At 33.8% G+C, this 16,314-nt stretch overlaps 1 long non-coding RNA gene across 2 annotated transcripts in view; it reads right to left on the bottom strand.

Moving 5' to 3' along the window:
* The window catches only part of LOC136346971 (uncharacterized), a 33,826-nt gene extending 20,893 nt beyond the window's left edge, over positions 1-12,933 (bottom strand). The window contains exons 1-3 of one of the 2 annotated variants that reach the window (XR_010733399.1): positions 12,485-12,933; positions 1,429-1,613; positions 808-1,362 (exon numbers count right to left, since the gene is read on the bottom strand). This is a non-coding gene — a long non-coding RNA (uncharacterized lncRNA). The remainder of the gene's footprint in view (positions 1-807; positions 1,363-1,428; positions 1,614-12,484) is intronic. The other variant, XR_010733398.1, reaches the window with a different exon arrangement.
* Between the last annotated feature and the right edge of the window lie 3,381 nt (positions 12,934-16,314).

Below are 16,314 nucleotides of genomic sequence, written 5' to 3'. Positions count from 1 at the left end.
AGGATCTCGACAATACGTCAGGCGTCCACCTAATACAGAATACGACCCTAGATTCACTGTAAAAACCTTAAAACATGGTAGATGTAGTATCATGGTTTGGGGATGCTTCTCTTATTATGGTGTTGGTCCGATACATTGGATTAAAACTAAAATGAATCAGCATTCATATGTGGAAATACTACAAAATATCATGCTCCAATATGACGAATTCGAAATACCTCTGAAATGGGTCTTCCAACAGGACAATGACCCGAAACATACTAGCAGGGCAGCTAAGCAGTGGTTTCGGGACAACAGAATTGAGGTTATGGAATGGCCAGCTCAGTCTCCAGACCTCAATCCTATTGAAAATCTATGGACTGACCTAAAAAAGCAGTCAGGAAAGCAAAGCCAAAAAATCAGAAGGAGCTGTGGGCGGTAGTCCAGGAGTCTTGGAAATCCATACCATTCGAAATTAGCAACAAAGCCAATGCCACAAAATATTAATTAATTTTTAAAGAAATTTGAAAAGTTGTGTTGAGTTCTCTGTTAGATAAGATAAAAAGGTACTAGCACTGCTATTTTTTTGCTCCGTTATTTTTTGAAATATTTTGTTAATTTTTGTTTTCCATAATTATTGTTTATAATATTATCAATTAATTAAAGTATACAATAATGTTGAGCAACATTAGATTTGTCTGTACATAAAATAATTTGAAATTACATTTATAAAACTAGTAATTTTAAATAATAGTTCCTGTCTATTTGCACTGCTATTTTTCTGCTCGCAGCTGTAGCCAAACTACTAAAACCCATAAATTATTTTACCTGTGCATTCAGAGACGCTGTACTTGCAAACTCCGAATTAACTCTTCTAAAGTTGCAGTTAACCATCGTGATACCTCCTTGAAGCAATTTCCTGCCCCTCTCCTTCTTTGGGGACTTCATGTGCAAATTTATGGCCCTCTGCAACTCCTCTTATTTCCTATCCCAAGCCTAAGATTATCGACTCTAAAAGAAGTTGACCACAAATCTCGCTTGATAGTCCTTTAAAACCTTCACAGTCCGTTCAGTTTCTTGAATCATTTTTAATGCACTGTTTGTCTCCTTGTCCATTAGAATATCATTAATGGATCGGCTTATTTGGGGTCGAAAGTAAATTTGTAAAGCTTCTGTCGAAGGATTCTTGGAGTTGTTTTCAATGTCATTTCCAGCAGGAGGACGTTCTGGATTTCTAACAGTGTTGTGTTGGATATAAGTATCAATTTCTTTTCAGTTCTGATATTCATGAGATCGCTACAATTTCAATGGTGCAATTGTACTGAAGCTCTGGTCTCCAGTGAGTTTCAGTTGCATTATTTTTGGCATCTCAAGACTCGGACACTAGGTATAAAGAAAGGAAATATATTTATAAGGTAATTTTTAGTTTTAACTCTAAAGATAGCGTACCTCTTAATATTTAAGTTTGAAACAAGCAACAGACTCTTCAAGATTGGCTCAAGATTAAGAGAGCCTCTCAGTGACACCAACTTAGGGAGTTAAGTTAAATCTAACTTTCTTGAGAACTTCCATTTTCTCAGATTCTCGATGAGACCACCAAAGTCCATTGTTTGTCGAACTACTTCACGATAACCCTTTTTAGAGGAAGCAGATTTATTGTTAGGTATATATTACAGGGTGGTTCGTTCTATTTTGTACTCTTTCGTAAATCTTTTCCTTTCACTTTTAGAATGAAATGGAAAATATAATAGTTGTAGGGGTTCGTCAAAATTATTAAAGTTATCTACTTGGGTAGCTACAGGGCGTCCCATAAAATGTGGCAAACCAAATTTATTGTTTTGACTAGGAATATTATATTACCATAACTATGGTTATTAATAACTTAAATAAATTAATAATTAATTAAATTTAAAAAATATATTTTTTTTGAGCTTAAATAAAAATGTGAATAGAAGACCAACTGCGGTATTAAATTGTTTTCATATTATCTTTGTGCTTTTCTAACAATACAAAAAAATTATGTTGTTACATGTCAACAAGTAGAAAAAATGGGAATTTAAGTTATTTAATTGAATTTCTGGAAAACCGTTGCTCCTAGCGACACCACTAAGGTATAACTTTTTTAACTAGAAAAGGTAGGGGAACAAATATTATGAGTCCAAAATGACATACACCGTGACACAAAAAAGTTTAAATGGTTTAAATGACTCCTAATTGTCGATTGTGGTACCCTCTAGAAGATACACCGAAATCGTGGATAAATTAGAATTGATCATCTCCAAAAACCCCTATACAGGGTGTCTTCGAATTACGTGGCCAAAATAATACCGCAGATTGTTTGAGTGAAAATAAGTCGATTTAACTAAACTTCCCTCAGTCCAAAAGTTGATAATTATGGAGCTACAGGGTGTTAAAGTTGAAAAAAAAAATCACATTTTCTTTAATATCTTTCGATTTCTTTGAGTTAATTTCACGAAATTTCATATTTGAGGGTGTTTTAGGATACGAAATTCAAATTTATTAACGATTTAGTTGTTTCTTCTAGGGGGCGCCACAAGCGACCATTAGGACACATTTAAATCTCTGTAACTTTTTCGTGCCACGGTGTATATTATTTTGGTATTTAAAAACCTTTTTCCCTACCTTTCATACTTAGAAAAGGTATACTTTATTGACGTCGCTAGAAGCAACGGTTTTGGAGAAAAATGCATCTAAGCCTGATGATGCATGCAAATTACCTTAAAATTAGACGCCTTTCAATATTAACAAAAGTTTTCCGATTTGGAATTCTACGGAAAGGATATTTTTCCTTGTAAACTCGTACACTTTTTTGACTATTACAACGGCAAAGTCCATAAACTAACAGCATATCCACCATTTCAGAATAAGTGAATTTATTGGCCATACTTATGGATATTTACAGGAATAAGAAGCGAAACTGACATTTGAGAAACAAATTCAAGTGTTAAAATGTCAATTAAAAACATAGCCAACTGAGTTATTTACTTAAAAGCGCCAACGCAAATATGTAGCGCATTAGAATTATGCGTTTTTCTCCAAAACCGTTGCTTCTAGCGACGTCAATAAAGTATACCTTTTCTAAGTATGAAAGGTAGGGAAAAAGGTTTTTAAATACCAAAATAATATACACCGTGGCACGAAAAAGTTACAGAGATTTAAATGTGTCCTAATGGTCGCTTGTGGCGCCCCCTAGAAGAAACAACTAAATCGTTAATAAATTTGAATTTCGTATCCTAAAACACCCTCAAATATGAAATTTCGTGAAATTAACTCAAAGAAATCGAAAGATATTAAAGAAAATGTGATTTTTTTTTCAACTTTAACACCCTGTAGCTCCATAATTATCAACTTTTGGACTGAGGGAAGTTTAGTTAAATCGACTTATTTTCACTCAAACAATCTGCGGTATTATTTTGGCCACGTAATTCGAGGACACCCTGTATAAGAAATTTCGTGAAATTAGCCCGAACTGTTTCAGAGATATTAAAGAAAATTTGATTTCATTTTTAAATTTTGGCACCCTGTATCTCAGTTATTATCAACTTTTGGTATAAGAAAATTTAGCTATATTGCATTATTTTTATGTCATAAATCCATCATTGCTCTGTGTCCTATTACTTAAGCCTCACCCTGTATATGGCACTTGAATAAGTTCTCGCTGTTTCATGTCGGATGCCATTATCAAAACCAGGTGTTTTTAATTTTAGATGATAACGCATCTACAAGGAAGAACTGTCAGTAAAGTTGAACTTCAGCGTGTTAGTTCGCTATAGTGTAAACAACTCTTATTTCTTTATTCTAAAAATGTCGAGTTTTGTACCAACAGAAGTGTATTTGCGGAGAATTTTATTGCATTATTTTTTGCAAAAAAAAAACTACTGCTGAAGCTTATAGAATTCTTGTGGAGACCTACGGTGACCATGCTCTGGCAGAAACAACATGCAGAGATTGGTTTAGGCGCTTCAAAAACAATAATTTTAATGTTGAAGATAAAGCACACTCTGGCGCACAGAAACGGTTTAAAGACCGAGAATTGGAGGTCTTACTTGATGAAGATCCATGTCAAACACGAGCTGTTCTTGCAGAATCATTGAGAGTTGATAACATAACAATTTCCAATCGTTTAAAGGCCTTAAGAATGATCCAAAAATGATGAAATTTGGTACTGTACGAATTGAAGCTGCGAGAGGTCGAGCAGCGTTTGTTTGCATGTGAACAACTGCCCAAAAGGCAGAAAAGAAAAGGCTTCTTGCATCGTATCGTGATCGACTGGTGATGAAAAGTGGATACACCACGATAATCCCAAACGTAAAAAATCGTGGGGTAAGCCCGGTCATGCTTCGACATCAACGGAAAAACCGAACTTCCATAGTTCCAAACTCTTGCTCTGTATTTGGTGGGATCAGCTGGGCTTGGTGTATTATGAGCTGCTCAAACCCAACGAGACTATCAAGAGAGATCGTTACAGGTTACAATTGAAGCGTTTAAGCCGAACATTAAAGGTAAAACGGCCGCAATACGAGGAGAGACACAAAAGGTGATTTTACAGCACAATAACGCTTGGCCACACGTTGCAAAATCTGTCAAAACATACTTGGAAACGCTCAAATCAGATATCCTACCCCGCCCGCCGTATTCACCAGATATTGCTCCGTGCGACTACCGCTTATTCCGCTCCATGGCACATGGCCTAGATGAGCAGCACTTTCATTCCTATGAAGATACCAAAAAATGGCTTCATTCTTGGATAGCTTCAAAAAACGATTTGTTTTTCCGACGTGGAATTAGTGTGCTGCGAGAAAGATGGGAAAAAGTGGTGGCACGTGATGGACAATACTTTGAATGATGAGTTGCTTTCCAATTTTTCTCAATAAAGTAGTCATTTTCACGAAAAAACAGCGAGAACTTATTCAAGTACCCAATATATAAAATAATATATTAAAAATATACGTATTTGGCCTATACTGCTCAAGACCAGTATATTTCTGAGCGCCAAAATAACCCCGCCCTGCACGAAGCACAGCTTTCCGGCGTACCGCAGTGAAAGGATTAATCTTGATATGCGTAACTTAACTGTTGACCTCCATAAAGAAGGAAAATCGTTAAGTCAAATTGCTAAAAGTTAAAAAAACTCGTAGCACCTTTCAATACGTCATAAATAAATTTACGCATACGGGAAATGTCCTATCAATAGTCCATTCAGGAAGGCCAAGAAAGATAAAGAATCGTCAATGCGATTTTATTTTCCGTAAGGTAAAGGAAAACCCCCCAATTAGCGCTGCCAGACTCGCGTCGGATCTTGGAATAGCTACAGGCTCCAGAAAATCTGCCCAAACCGATAAAAATGTTCTAAAAGAAGCCGGATTCCATGGAAAAGTAGCCAGAAAGAAAATCCTGGATTAATAAAACCAATCGCAAGAAGAGAATTCAATTTGCAAGAGAACACTTGAACGAGCCAATGGAGTTGGTGTAGAGTGACCTTTTCTGATTAATCAAAATTTAATGGTTTCGGATCAGACGGACGTCTGTATGTGTAAAGAAAACTCGAAGAGGCTCTAAAAATAGCATCGAAAATAAACACATGGTGGCCGAAATCATATGGTTTTGCTTTGTATGTCTCTAGGAGGTGTTGGAAAATTTCATTTTATTGATGGAAACATGGGCAGGTTCATGTACCGAGATATTTTAAGTGAAAATCTGGAGCAGGGTGCCATTAAAATGAGAATTCACGACGCTTATTGGTTCAAACAAGACAACGACCCCAAGCATTACTCAAAACTTATTCAAGAATGGCCATTATATGACATCCCTCATACATTAAAAATGCTGCCACAGTCTCCAGATCTCAATCCCATCGAGTGCTTGCGGTCACACTCAGAAAAACAAATTAGGAAACATGACATAACGAGCAAAGAAGCCTTGCGAAGGGTTCTTCTGCAAGAATGGTCCTTAATTTCTCAAGAAGTCACCGACAATTTGGTTTCTGCACGAGTGCAGAGTATCATTGATTCCAAATGGTGCCCATCAAAGTATTGGTAGATGTATCTATGTCGGAGATTTATTAGTCCTTAAGTTGTAAAGTGTAACATTAATGCTAAATTCCCGTAAGAGCTACGCAAGAAGGCCTAAATCGATAACAGAGCAAAGAGCGGAGGTACCGTTTGACTCTGTTAACAAAGGACCATAACAAAAGCGACCCAGAAGCGTGATTGAGAATTTTTGAGCGCGCTTGAAATTTTCCAAACCAACGGGGATCTTTTAGTGGATGAAAACCCCACACAAGCTGGTACAAGATTTTTTACCCCCCCCCCCCCCCCCCCACATTAAGACCTGACAATAAGACGAGCAGTAGGCTGACAGGGCTTTCTTAAGACAAAGAACTGTTGAACGAGGTCGCTACCACCAAAACTCAAGTTCAAAGAAGACTGAGGGAAGTAGGATTGTTTAGTCGCAAAGCTGCAAATAAGTAAAAATCTTGATGAAAAATCAGAAGGTCTTTATTTCCAGATGAAAGCAAGTTTAGCATTTTTGATTCTGACGGTGTATTATGGGTACATCAAAGGTTTAACCCCAAGTATACCAAACCCACAGTTAAATATGGCAGAGGATCTTGCATGGTGTGGGGATGTGTCTCCGGATATGGTGTAGATCCGTTACATATCATAGAGAATATTATGGACCGGTTTGTGTATCTCGGTATATTAAAAAACACAATGCTGCCATATACCGAGGATTATTTACCACTGACGTGGATATTTCAACAGGATAATTATCCGAAACACAAATCTAGAGTCATCCGAGACTGGTTTGTTGCCGTAAAAATTACTGTTATGAATTTTCCTGCACAAAGTCCTGATCTCAGCACGATAGAGAATTTATGGGAGGAACTAGAACGACGTGTTCGTCAAACTATGATATTATTCAAGGAAGAATGAATTCGGGAGTCTTGGGAATCCATCGGAACTGAAGTGATTTTGAAATAATTGGAATCAATGCCAAGGCGATGCCAAGAAGTCATAACCAACAAAGGGTCTTCTACGCATTATTAATTTAAGTTTAAAATTATCAACAATTTCCTCGCTTATTTTAGAGTTTATTTACTTTGTCCCATCTTATTATTTACATTTTGAATATGGTATTATATATTTTTTATATTTTGTTGCAAATCGGTAGTTACCTACCAAGAATGTTTCTTATGCAGGGTGAGTCGGGAGGATCGTGCCAAACTTCAGAAGCGTGTTGTACATGAAAAATAAATGTAAAAAAACTCAAATGTTGTTATCCGATTTTCGTTTGTTTACAAATTATAGCGTAAATAAAATTTTTTAACTAGGATTTTATTTACCATAAACGTACCTGGACGTTGGATTGGTCGTGGTGGCCCTATTAGTTGGCCTCCAAGGTCTCCAGACCTCACACCACTAGACTATTGTTTGTGGGGTTGGTTTAAAACTGAAGTGTACAGAGTAAAAGTGGACACTCAAGATGCACTAATTCAACGCATTAGAAATGCTGCAACTGCTATTGAAGAAAGACATGAAACAATCAGGAGCGCAACAAATGCTCTTCATAGACGAAGCCGAAAATGTTTAGAAGTTAATGGCAATATTTTTGAACATTTACTATGATATCCAAACGTTAATTTATGGAATTTCTTATGAAATTTATAATTTTTTTAAATTTTATGTTTTAATTTTATTTACGCTATAACTTGTAAACAAACAAAAATCGGATAACAACATTTGAGGTTTTTTACATTTATTTTTCATGTACAACACGCTCCTGAAGTTTGGCACGATCCTCCCGACTCACCCTGTATATATATAGGGTGAGTCTTAAGTAATAGGACACAGAGCAACAATGGATTTATGACATAAAAATAATGCAATATAGCTAAATTTATGTTATACCAAAAGTTGTCTAAATACTTTTTTCCGCCACTGTATTTATTAATATTAAATGACAGTGTCAAGCAAAATATCGAAAATTACAGATTGACAGGACATTTCATTTCTACCAAGGTAAAGATCCGAAACGTAAAACTCACAAAATTCGGAACTGGTTTTTATATAATTGTCCTAAGGTCATAGAAACATCCCCTCAGAGTCCTGACTTGAATGTTATAGAAAACTTATGGAGTCAACTAAAAGTTGGCATAAGAAGTCATGAGATTTTTAATAAAGAACAGTTAAAAACGGCAGTCAAGGAAGAATGGGCCAAAATAACACCTGAATTTTGCAAAAAATTGGTCAAATCGATACCGAATGTATTAAAAGAAATATGAAGAAACAAAGGCTTTCCCACAAAATATTAAATAAATGGGTGTCCATTGACATTTATGTTCATTTTGTTAGAGTACGTGTTTAGCTTTGACTATCAATGAGAGCATATAGTAACAGTCTTGCTAAATAATATTGCAATTTTTTTTTAATTTTATACATTTTTTGAATTGTTATGTTAATTCATAAATTGTTCATCAAATACAACCTATTTTTCATTTGAAGCCGCCTAATTTGGACATTTTTTCACAATTTTAATAACCACTTTTAGGTATACGAGTTTCACTTTGACTGACTGTACTTAGACATATTGAAGAACAATGTCGAACAAAGTGCTCAAAAGCTTGATACTGAAGACACATTTCTTTTTTATCAGGACAACAACCCGGCACATAAATTAAATCTTGGATAATTTATAATTTTCCGAAAGTTATAGAAACACCACCTCAGAGCCCTGATTTGAATGTAATCGAAAACTCATGGAGTCATTTGAGAGTGAGTATAAGAAAACATACTATTTCTGAGAAAGAACTACTAAAAACCGCACTGGTGAATGAATGGGTCCAATATTATCTGAACATTGCTGAAAATGGTTCAATCGATACCCAAAAGCTTAAAGGATATTATAAGAAGCAAAGGCCTTTCCGCTAAATATTAATATTTAGCATCTACACATACAGTGCTGTTCACTTGAATAGACTCGGATCAAAATAAATGTAAATTAAAATCAGAAACAAAATTGCTTTGGAATATTATTATTTATCGAACAGTTAAGTTCGCAAAAAGATAAACGTTTAATATTTATTTACTAAATTCCTTTAATTTCCTAAAAAAATTGTTTTCGTCAATATGAGGTTTATCACTTGAATGGCCTCAACGGTTTAGTCTTATTTCTAAAATGTTTATGGCTAGTTAGGAAAGAATACTACAGTGAGAAATATTTTTATGAGCATATCTTTAATAGTTAAAGAAAATAATTAGTATTACTGTGTAATATGGGACGCGGATCTTCATTAAATTCTGAAGAGATTGGTAAAATAAAAATTCTGGGGGAAGAAGGCTATTCCAATCGAGAAATTGGAAGAAGAATTAAAAGAAGTGGAAAGATAATCAATAATTTCTTTAAAAATTCCGAAAATTGTGGAAGAAATTACAAAAGAAGAGTTACAAAAGCTATAACGCAGAAGGAGAGAAGATTAATTTTACGCAAGGTTTCAAATAGACAAATTTCCCTAAAAAAATTAAAACAAGAAGTTAGTACACAAGCATCAATTTCCACTATTAGACGAGTTATACAAAATGCTCCATACATCAAACTTTGTAAATTAAAAAGAAAACCTGCTCTAAAGAAAAGGCATATTGTAGCCCGATTAGAATTTGAAAAGGTACATATGGGTTGGTTTTATAAATGGTACAATGTGATTTTCTCAGATGAGAAAAAGTTCAATTTAGACGGGCCTGACGGAATTTCTTATTATTACCATGATTTGCGCAAGGAGGATCAAATTTTTTCTAAGCGACATTCGTGTATGAGCTCAGTCATGATATGGGGCGCAATTTCTTATAACGGAGTTATCGACTTGGTCATCATTGAAGGCAAACAAAATTCCAATAAGTATTTAAGGATTTTAACTAGCATGTTGGAAAAAATAAAAGATATCATGGGACAGGAAAAGTGGATTTTTCAACATGATAATGCACCAATACACACAGCACGTGTAGTAAAGGATTGGTTACGAATAAATAATATTGTTGTTCTTGACTGGCCAGCATTATCGCCTGACTTAAATATTATCGAGAATGTTTGAGGATATCTTTCTAGAGAAGTTTCTGCAGATAGAAAACAATATGAAAATAAACCGGACCTTATTAGGGGTATCAAAAAAGCTTGGTCTTCACTTAACAAATCCTATTTGCAATCTTTGTATAATTCTATGCCAAATCGAATTCTCGAAATTATAAAAAGCCAAGGAAAATCTACTAAATATTGAACAATTATATATTAAGAAATAAATCCGATTTTGTTTATTTTTTCAAATGAGGCTATTCATGTGAAAATCCTTTAGAATGAATTTTCTTATACTTTATTTATAATTTGATTTTGAGTAAGAATTTTGTATTTATTATTTTTGAACATATTAAGTAAAATAAAAAATTAAATAAACTGCTTAGTAACCTTATCTTATCTATGCGGCTTTACAAAAAAAACTGATGAGTCTATTCAAGTGAACAGCACTGTAGTATGTATTTTGAAATTAGAAATTTTCCAGTTATTGAGTTACTCAAATACGACTGAAGAGTTACTTTTCGACTAATGAGTTACTCGCAATATTTAAATTCTCCACCATGAATGAGTTATTGATACACTGAAAAATAACGCAAGTTCCGTTCTTTAGGAACTAGTTTGTTTTTTTAAAAAAGGAAAATATATTTCTTAATAAAAACTACATCTACAGTCACTCACAAAAGTATTCGTACACCACATTCCATTTTACATTTTTAGTTTTTTTTTATAAAACAGGCACAATTTTTTTTAAATATTGTTATTGACAAATGTTTCTATAGTCGCAACCTTCGAGTATTTAGTGAAAATGGGTCGCAAGGGACAAGAGTGTTCGCAAGAAATTCGAAATTTAATAATTAAGCTTCATAGAGAAAGAAAATCATTTTCAGAAATTGGTAGAATTATTAGTAAAAGCCGGTCTGCTGTGCAGCACATTGTTAAAAAATATAGAAAATCGGGAAATATGTTTAACAAACCAAGAACAGACCGAAGAAAAGTGTTAACTTTACGAGAAGAACGGACTCTTATTAAAAAAATCAAAAATAATCCGAAAACAAGTGCTCCTGTTTTGGCCAATGAGCTGTCAGCAATTACTGGAAAGAATGTACATCCAGAAAATGTGCGAAGAGTATTGCGATCGGCTGGATACAATGGAAGAATGCCTAGAAGAAAACCGTTCATTTCTGGAACGAATCGTCAAAAATAACTTGCTTTCGTCAACAAGTACAAAGACAACGATGAAAATTTTTGTCAAAAAATTTTGTTCGCTGACGAAAGTAAGTTCAATTTGTATGGACGTAATGGAAAAGGCAAAATTTGGCGTACAAAAAACACGGAAGTAGAGCCCAAAAATCTACGTTCTACTATTAAACATGGCGGTGGAAATGTTCAAGTTTGAAGAGGCATGTCGGAGGCTGGGGTTGGATCTTTGGCATTTATTGATGGTGATATAGACCAACATCATTATATAAACATTTTGCGCGCTAATATACCATTATGCGTTAAAGAGTTGGATTTTGCAACAAGACAATGATCCAAAGCATTGCGCGCATGTTAAAATGTGGATAGCGTATAATGTACCAAAGCTTCTTGACCATCCGCCCCAGTCTCCTGATTTAAATCTTATTGATCATCTCTGGGATGACTCGGAGAGGAAAATCCGGTCTCTAGAAAATCAAAGGAGGATTACAAGTCGGGAAACTCTTAAACTTGTTTTACAAGAAGAATGGCTAAAAATTTCCCCAAAAGTTACTGCGAACTTAGTTCTTTCCATGCCTAGAAGGCTTAATGACGTGATTTTAAATAATGGAGGTCCTACGATTACTTTTGTGAGCTCTTTAAAACTGAATTTTTTCTTTTTTTTTTTAGTTATTTGTAAAGGTATTTTACATTTGGATTGTGTTATATGTTGCATCGCTTATTTCTTCTAGGTATATCTCCATTATATCGGAAAATTAGTGGCTATACAAATGCTTTTGTGAGTGACTGTACATTAAAGTTGCACGCACATTAAATCAGTGAGGATAAAGTGAAAACTACCAATAATTACACTCAAACTACTCATTTGCGCTGCTGAATTGTCTGTGGTCAGAGATAATAAATTTAACTTTTAGTGACTGAAAATTACGGATAATTACACAAAAATTACTCCCAAAAATGTTCTGGTCAACAAAAATTCAAGTTTTCTATAAATTTTATAAATATGCAGTATTTTTATACTCAAAATAGAAAAAAAAATTATGGCACTAAATATTTCCCAAAACAGTTCAGTTTGGATGAATAAAAAAAAATAAAGAAAAAAATTTTCCTTGATTATAACTTCCAATAATTAAAAATTCAAACAATTTCCTCCCATAAGCATTTCAAAATTTTTCTGTTATATATATGAATAGCATACATGCTCCCTTTCCGATATTCTTACCTTGAGTACTGCTCATTTTAAGGCCACTTCTACGCTGGTAACTAATAAAATAAAATCAGAAAATAATTGATAAGCTGGTAAGAACAGGATGCGGACTTCACTAGTACTTCAGCTTATCTCGAAAACTAACTGTAAATTAAACTAGGAAATTCTTTGCAGAGGTTTTTATATTTTTAGAGCCAATGTATATTTAGAAGGTACCTCAACAAAATTTTAGCCCTTGGGCAGATATATTTTTCTTTTCATGGTATTTTATTTATGCAGGTAGACGAAAATCTGATCACTGCCGCTGGTCCAAATGACTGAGAATACGAGTAAACCACAGGTTGGGCCTTGAGTAATTTTATACATAGATTAAATTAATAGATAAAAATCAACAGATCTAGTGTCAAGAAATCATCTCTTCTGTATAAAGTGTGCAGAAAGCTGTTTTCACTGACTAAAATTTTCAGCCTGTCTAGGTCGCAAAAATGATACGAATAAAAATCTGAAAATATGATTTTTCGTCCATTACTATGCCGATAGGCAAGTAGTCGGAGAACCAATATGTCGGTGAATGATAATGTTTATGTCTATGTTTATGTTTAGTCTTTAGGACCATTTGTTTATATAAAAAGGGGTGAAGATACCGTAATCGGGATAACTCTTCGATTGCAGGACGTAGCCACGGGAAAACCACGAAATGGGCGAGAGTGCTGCCGGTCAGGGGACAAGGGGAGCCCGTGAATTCGTCGGTATCTTATAATTAGTTATAGTCCAGTGCTTAGTGTTTTGTGTTAGTTTAGTGTCTAAATCTTAACCGATCAAAAGAATAATGGAAAAACTGAATAACCCGTGTGTTTCACCGACAAATATTTTTTAGAAAATAGTGAAAAGTGAAATTATTACACATACATAGTAATTTTATATACAGGTAGTATTTTATAAAACAGGAAGGTGGTAATATAACAAAATTCTAAAATAACTTTAGTATTCATCGAATTAGATCTTCAGTAGTTTTAATAATTTTTTTTTTTTTGATTTTGCGAATCTTACTAATTCCTGGTTTTATTAAGACCTTCCAGAAATGCGAACTCTTAAAATTGAGCAAAGATTATGACATGTTTATGCCTTTTTTGCCACCACTCTATCTTTGTCCAATTTTAGCAATTCACATGTGAAATGTTGATACCAAACTACGAAAATTTCAGCTTTGAATTGCAACCATTTGGCTTCATATCAGATATAAATATTTATGAAATATTTGAGTTGAACCATATTTTTTACACATAAATATTTAACAGAAAAGCTTCGTGCTCTCAATTAATATTTACGTGGATTAACGCACGAGAGAAACAGGGATAAACGTAATGTGTTACGCACGAAATTACGCTGTAGAAGCAGGTCCGTGGATGAAGGCACTACTGGATTAGTCAGGTCTCAAGCTTATAAATTGCTCAAACATAAGGATAATATGCAATCAAATAATAAACTCATCTAAGACAATTCTGCTAATTAACGTTTCATTATTGGCACTTTTCTTTTCAGTTGAGTCAATTTCTGGCGCAGGGAAAACTATCATGGACATCACTTGTAGGGATTGAGTTTTCCAAAAAGTCCTCGTTTATTCACCAAGTCGCTACTACAAGTTTACAAATACCGGAAGTTCATATGACTCCACAACGTTCAAAATCTTTAAAAGGGTCCAAAAATAAAAAGGAGGTTGAATTTCAGGTACTTTTTCAATCAAATATCTACAACGACGAACTAATGGGTCTCGATACCTCTACGGCAGAGTTTTGTTTATATACAGCTTACCTCTGAAATAGTGTTTGTTCAAAGTGAACATAGCAAAATTTAAACAATATACCGGTGTTTCCCGAAAATAATTAATACAAAACATGATTTTTAAATAAAAAATTTTATTTTTCATGACATTCATATTGTTAATTATTACAATATTAAAAATGTCTCATGGGAACGGTCACCCTCTTTGGTGATAAACTCTTGTAATTGATTGCTTTGGGCAGGGGAGATTGTTTCTGTTTATAGCTAGGTCCTAAGTTATGTTCTTTTTAGCCTCATATACAGTTGAGAGATTAGGTATTCGTCCACTAGGTAATTTTAAAAGAATTGAAGATAACAAAGCCAAATGTTACGTTTAATATGAATTAAACCTATCCTTTATTGAATTATTATGTTATTAGCTAATTAGCAGTAAATATTAATATTTATTAAAATTTATTGGACAATAATAATGCCCAAAATATTTTTTATGCGGAGCGAAATTATTCGTCCACTTAGAATCAAACCCAAAATATTTGTTTTTTTTTTGTTTTTGTAAATGCCTTACAGACACAGTGAACATTGTATTTCTGATATTTGAGTAGTATTCTTGTGCATAGAAGGCAAGTTAGTTCGAAAAATGGGTCGTGAATCTTCGGAAGTTCTGCCTTAAGTTAGAGCATTGATTGTAAAATTTAATAACGAAAGAAAATCACAACGTGCAATAGTCAAAATTGTTGGAAAAAGTAGGTCAACGATCCAGTCTATTATAAAAAAATATAAAACAACAAAAACAACTGAAACATTGCCAGGCCTTTACCGAACGTATGAAACGAGAAATTATAAGACAAGTGGCAACAAATCCAAATAATACTGCAACAGATTTGGTAAAAAGTGTTGCAACAGATTATGGACGAGTTGTACATGTTACTACCATAAGAAAATTATTAATAAATAATAGTTTGAGGGCATGAGTAGCGAGGAGAATACCCTTCATTAATAAGGTGAACAGGACCGAGGCAATAATAAGTTAGTCAGGTCTCAGGCTTATAAATTACTCAAGCATAAGGATAATATGCAATCAAATACTAAACTTAAGTAAGAAAATTTTACTAATTAATGTTTCATTAATAGTGTAATGTACTTATCAACCGCCATTACGATAAATCATCTTTCTAATCAACCCTATTTGTACTTCTCATGAAGAATTGCTTAGTACCCTGTACTAACTTGACCGTTAGCCGAATAACCAAGCAATTAGCTACATCCGGAGTTCAACCAAAGGACATTATGTAGTAGTTGATGTTATAATAACCCTTCTATTTGATAAAATGTACCTAGATACAGACTCAGGATAAGTAAAGGGATTCGATTTTCCAAAAAGTCCTCGTTTATTCACCAAGACTCTACTACAAGTTTACAAATTCTGGAAATTCACGTGACTCCACAATGCTCAAAATCTTTAAAATGACCCAAAAATGAAAAGGAGGTTGAATTTCAAACACCTTTTGAATAAAATATCTACATCGATGAAGTAATACTTCTCGATACATCTAAAGCAGAGTTTTGTTTATATACAACTTACCTCTGAAATAGTGTTTTTTTCAAAGTGAACATAGCAAAATTTAAACAATATACCGGTGTTTCCCGAAAATAATTAATACAAAGCACGATTTTTAAATAAAAAAATTAATTTTTCATGACATTCACGTCTCGGTATTTTTTAAAGCGAAGTTGTGTCACTAGTTTTTAAATACGAATGCGGATCTATCTATGTTATTGGCACTAGAAAATAGTGAATATCTATGTTGTTGACTGATTACAAATCAAATCTTGTTTCCCTAATGTCCACATTAACTACAATATTTTCATACTGCCGAATTTTTTGAAGACACCATAGATAGCGCTACTAACCGTCAAGGAAAAGTGAAATCAAAAATCTCAGGTAAGTAAATTCTGAACTCAAAAACCAATTTAACAACAAATATTTCTATTGGGAAAAATGGTTTATTAGGTAATAATTATTTATTTATCAATTCTAATTAAGTGAGTATGCAGTCCTGAAT

Source organism: Euwallacea fornicatus, chromosome 25 (genome assembly GCF_040115645.1).
Source record: "Euwallacea fornicatus isolate EFF26 chromosome 25, ASM4011564v1, whole genome shotgun sequence".
Classification (NCBI taxonomy): Eukaryota; Metazoa; Arthropoda; class Insecta; order Coleoptera; family Curculionidae; genus Euwallacea; species Euwallacea fornicatus.
Note: the sequence above shows the minus strand (reverse complement) of the source record. Positions and strands in the feature narration are given on the sequence as shown.